The following is a 6000-nucleotide window of genomic DNA, read 5'->3' as shown; positions in this document are numbered from 1 at the left end:
TACATTTTTGAACTGCCAGTTGGAATAAATTTAACAGTAAAATGTTTTATACTGTAAGTTATTCGACCAACTGTGACTTGAAGTATTAGCATATGTATTGGATGGGAATGGGATGGGGGAGAATGCTGCTTTGTGAGAACTCTTATGCCTTTAGCCTCAAAGCTCTGCAGAGCTTTGTCATTCAAATCATCCCAAGGGAGAAAACTGTGAAATAATCAGAGGGAAAAATGGAAGAGGAAATCGTTGCTAATTTATATTTAGTTGGAAGTGACCTTTAGTAGAAATCTTGGGAATATGAATGTTGCTGCTTGCATTTCCATTTTTTATTTTATAGTTTGTTCATCTGAGTGCACTGTAAGCTAATTTTTATATAACCAGATCTCATTATTCCTCTGCCTATGTCGAGTATTTTCTGGCACAGTTTGATTTCTGAATTAATCTCAAAGAGGCAAATGCTTGTTTTGGATCTGTCTATACTTTATTACAACAAACATAAACATCCTGACCAAATGGGAGAGCATCATCTGCGGCTGCTTCAAATTGTTTGATTTAATGTCCCTGAAAATAAGATGATACAGAGACATTTGTGATGGGCTTTCCATCATCTCCCCGCACATACAACCATCTGTAAATCCATCGTGCTCGCTGCGCTGTTCTTTTCCACAGGTGCTCTAGCTGTCATGCGAGTCCTTCTGACATTTGCCTTGGATTGTGCAGCCATCTGTGAATGTGATGAGGTTTTTTCTTGTGAACCACCACATGCAGTGCCGAGGGTAGGAGTTGTTTACAATACACCCCCACATCCCTTTTCCCTCCCTCTGCCTGAAATTTTATGTCTCTCAGCTTGTCTTCGATTTTTCATGCAATAGGAAGACACAAAAAACAAAACCCCCACTCTGAGTCAAAACTAAAAGCCATCATTACTTTTCTCCTCATCGAGTCATGTTTCATTTTTTGACACATACATGCATAATTAGCCTGGTCTTACATCCAGCCTCAATGACCATTTCATTACCACTCAACAAAATCATTCTGCAAACTTTGAGATGCCGGCAGTGATTTGCAGATCTGAGACCAAGCTCTGATTAGTATGCCACTGATGTATGAAAGGAAAGGCAAGTGGAGATGTTGATGTTCACTTTGCAGTCCAGCCTATATTCAAAAAACGCTCAAGCAACTAAATAATCTGTCTGCCATCATCACATCACATAAGATGAAGCTGCGTGTAGCAGCCCTGTTTCCTGAAAGATGCTTGTAAACATGGAGAACCATACTCACTGTATGTTCACTGGCACTTCCAGGTGATGACGTCTCCATCCTGAATCATATGTGCAATTAATGACACTGAAACTTAAACTTGACCAGATAAAAAAACATAAGAGCCCTCAAACCCTTTAAAAAAGTCTTTCTTCAACAATGTAATCATCTGTCATTTCAGTAACTGCGCTCAAATACGTATATTTATGTTTAGATTGCAAACATCTGTGGAAATAACAGCTGCTGTCTGTATAATTCTTAACTCAACTATTATCCTTCTACACATCCAGTTCCAAAGGGTACGCTCTTTAAAATACTTTTGCCTTCATACATTTGATTGCGCCTGCAAGCCACTTTGCAACCCAGTTTCTTCCTTTGCACTCAGTCTGACCTAATATCGTACCTGCTTTGTTCTGTGCTGGGGTCTTACTGCTATTCGCTGTGCATCCTGTGTTTGTGTGCTAGACTGTGCTGCACCAAAAACCTCCTTGTGATCGCTGCCGTCTCCCATAATTTGCACAAAAAGCAGTACTGGAAGAGTGAAAAGTGTGATACAAACTGGAAACAGAGACTGTTTGCCTTCACAATAAGCGATGCGCCTTTTGAAACGTGTTGGCTGCAGCGCTAATGCACAACTTTTACTTTGCAGGTGATCGTACTTTCACAGTTTTTACTGCTGCTTAATGTTTAGCTGATGAGTTTTTGGAGAAAAGTTGGTGTTTTATCTGCAAACTACAGGTGACCACAGCAACTAATACATATTTCTTTCCTAGTTATTGGTCTCTAGGTCCGTGTGACTGGGGCCTAATTGATCCCATACTCTAACCAAGCTTTAGTATGAAAACTTACCATAGTTTACAAAAGGCACAAAAAGTTTTATTCTTTTTTTTTTTTTAAGTTGCATTGTTGTTCCACTGATAGGTCAAATGAGAATATGTTTACACGGGTCTTTCTGGGCAACAGTTACATACAACAAAGTTTTATGCCCCCATACTTGGAAACAGCAGCATAAATAGTGCGGTTAAAATAAAGGATCATGGTTATATAAACATTTTAAATTAAGTCAGTTAAGGGTTTCTGGATATGCCCACACACCACCCTGGATTTTCACAACCTCATGATCTGCTTTACTTCAGCTTCCATGACCTGAGACTGACACGTTTTAAGTCAAACGCTTTGAGTTGTCTTTAAAATTGGTAAACGTCGTATTTCTTCACTCATAACGAGAAAGTTGTTGCGACTGCTTTAAGCAGTTGCTGCGCAGCTTGCGTGTCAATTGAAAATTACGTCGGCAAGATAAAGACATCATTAAGTACAGGGCGGTTAGGGCAAAACAATGATACTTCAGTCTGATTATCAGAGTGCATTTAATGCACGTCTGACTAATTTAGCAGAACCGAAGACACTCTGACTTTTTCGGTGTTATTCGTTTCGCCTCCACTTTCTCAAAAAGCTGGTTGCAGCTTTGACTCTCTCTAAACACTGGGAACATAACATGTTGGCATCTTTAGAACACAACACTCCAGGCAAAGATGTGATGTTATTCTTGTAGATCGGGAGAGTTACTGTAGTTTTGCAGCGTGCAAAAATCAATACAGCAGTTTGTGACAAGTAGTGGGAGGCAGCAGAGCACTTGCTATATTCTTAGAGAAATTACAGTTTCCTTCAGACTATGGAAAACAGTCTAGCAGTATCACAGCAGAGAGGGGATGACTTTACCACCAGTGTTTAAGGAATAATGTGTTTTTTGTAAAGCTAGAAAAATAACGTGCTGCAGGTCAGACTCTGTTTCACAGGCAGACCATGAAAGAGAGATTGGTTGTGACAGTGGATGATGAATTATGATGGGCAGAAGTTCATCAGGTGATCTTCCTTCCACTGTTTCTAAATAATATACTGAGTAACTGAGATTTGGGCCAGGATGCAAGGTGGGGAGTTTAAAGCTGTTGGAGTCTGACGGTATGAAATTTCAGTTGACAGTTTAGGCAGTGTTTGATAGAATGAGCACACAACATGGCTGAAGGGAGAGGGAAGCTCGTGACGACGAAAACAAAGTTGCTCTTTAAGAAGCGCTCCGAAAACGGCAAAAATCATGCGAAAATCAAAGCTCTTATTCAAATTCATCTTCTTCAGCCCAACCCGCCTTTGATGCCGACTTGAATTGGGCAAAAGCGGCAGTGGAATGTAATTGATTATTTCCTGGGCTTTTACCAACACTTTGCTTCTAACCGAGAGAGAAAATGTGACTTTGTCTCTTTATCTCTCCTTATTTCACTGTTCTGTTGATTTGCTTTGAGAGATGCAGGCTGTGAAGGTAATCTGTACGTGCACGCTGCAGCTTGCAGTAAGACAAGGTGTTTCCTTTGATAACCGTGAATGAGGAACTCTTGGCTCACAGGCATTTTCCTCAGCACAGAACATGACATAATCAGCGTGGCGCGTACATCCACTGTTCTTAAATTGGATGCTCGTATCAGATCATCAACAAGAAATGCCTAAGTTACCCTGCACGAGTGCTGCAGTTCTTATTGTGATTTGCAAGTCGCCGACTTAAGCAAACGTTTCACCTTCATCCGAGAAGCTTCTTCAGTTCTAAGGTCAAATGGTGGGGAGTCCCAGATATAAACCTAGTGGGAGTGACCCCCCACAGAGGGACAAAAGAACCCCTGATGATCCTCTAATCGCCTGAGCCAAGGTGGGAAACTGGGCGTGGGTCCCAATCAGCCAGAGTTTCGGGTGTGTTCATTGTGAAACCTGGCCCCACCTTATCATGTGAATTCCTGAGGTCAGATGGCCCAGGATGTGAGTGGGCGTCAAGGCGTCTGGGAAGGATCTCAAAACTGGATTATAGATGGCAGAGAGTTGGTGTCGTAAGCCCCGCCTCTGTTCAAAGATGGTCGCTCACAGTGGACATAGATGCTTCTTTCACTCCTCTTTCAAACCATCTGTCCTCTCTGTCCAAAATGTGAACATTGGCATCCTCGAAAGAGTGACCTTTGACCTTTAGATGCAGATGGACAGCTGAGTCTTGTCCTGTGGAGGTGGCTCTTCTGTGTTGTGCCATGCGCTTGTGAAGTGGCTGTTTGGTCTCTCCAATGTAGAGGTCTGGGCATTCCTCGCTGCACTGTACAGCATACACCACAATGTTAATGAAGAAGAGCTTCTCGGATGAGAGGTGAAACGTCTTCAAGCAACTTAAAGAAGTCCAGACGCTTTTCTTTGCAAGCTCCTTTGACTACGATGACCTGGATGACTGAGAACCTTCACAGACAAAACCTCGGACATTAATACCAACAGAGTGACTGATCGAGTCCGAGGCTGGAGGTGGGTTCCAAAGTGACTTGCAGTAACTGTGGGTGAGCTGAAGCAGCTCAAATAGTGCACATTTTATGCAGCCCAGACTCTCATAAGCATAAGCAGTCCTCCTCATCATTCATGATTAAAAACAAAAGTGTTTCAGCTGCAAGAAGCTGTGAATGTGTTTTATATTCAATTCTCCTCACTTCACTGCTGATGGTGAATATTATTTCCGGCTCTGCCAGTCACACCTTCCTTATGACTAATGATCACCTCCTGGTTGGGTCATTCATGGATGCTGCTTATCATGCAATTAAGTGTTCTCTTTGCAGACTGCTCTTTAAACATCTCCTGGTTTCCTGCATTGTCACATCTGCAGCTGTTATCAGCAGATATCAGTGAGGCTGTCGACCTCATGCAGAGTTTCTTATTTGAAGTTTCGTTGGCTGCTACTTTATAATTGTTGATACGATGAATCACTTTAGAATATCAGGAACACCATATGAAGTCAATGTGGAAAAGATGAAAGACATGCACATATATGTGTCTCATTTATCAGTGTAACGAGTTTCGTTTTACTTTTATCAGCACACCAGCTTTTCTATCTCTGCCAGCTATACTGGACAAAGAAATCACTGCAACCTTCAACCTTCTTTGAATTTCACTTCTTTAATAGTGAAATTGAAAATACAAATGAAAACAGGCGTCGAAAAAATTACAGCCTCTTGTCGTCTCTTACCTTGTATGCAATGAAGGCACAAAAAGTCTAATATATACTGTTACGTTCCCCTGGGGGGGGGGGTCTAGGCGGTGAGGGGGAAGTAACAAAAGTGACCGGGTCAGAAAAAGGAGTCAAGGAGGCGAAACAGTTTAAATAAAACAGTTTTATTGAAGTAAGTCAACTAAAAGAGACGGACAAGCTGTTATCACCATAAAACACCAACAAAACACAAACAAAACTCAGGCGTTGGTCAAATAAAGCAAAAAGTCAAAAGGAAAGCGCAGCTCACTAGCTGGACAACACACTACACAGCTCACTAGCTGGACAACACACTACACAGCTCACTAGCTGGACAACACACTACACAGCTCACTAGCTGGACAACACACTACACAGCTCACTAGCTGGACAACACACTACACAGCTCACTAGCTGGAAACTACCGCAAACACTCAGCTCACTAGCTGTACCCACACAAAATGGCACTCTGGCCCAGAGCTCACCCTGCTCTGGGCTTAAATACCCTTAATTGCTGATGGGAGTCAGCTGTACAGGAGGGAAAGGTGGCACCTCAGGCAGGAGGTAGTGGGACACGCCCACACAGGCACCCTCAGGAGAGAGAGAGGCCCTGCTAGGGCCGTAACAATACCTTTTAAAATAGCTGGTACGTGTGACAAAAGAGGACATTTTTCAATGCAAAACTTCACAGGAGACTCCTCTAAAGC

Source organism: Maylandia zebra, linkage group LG15 (assembly GCF_041146795.1).
Source record: "Maylandia zebra isolate NMK-2024a linkage group LG15, Mzebra_GT3a, whole genome shotgun sequence".
Lineage (NCBI taxonomy): Eukaryota > Metazoa > Chordata > Actinopteri > Cichliformes > Cichlidae > Maylandia > Maylandia zebra.
Note: the sequence above shows the minus strand (reverse complement) of the source record.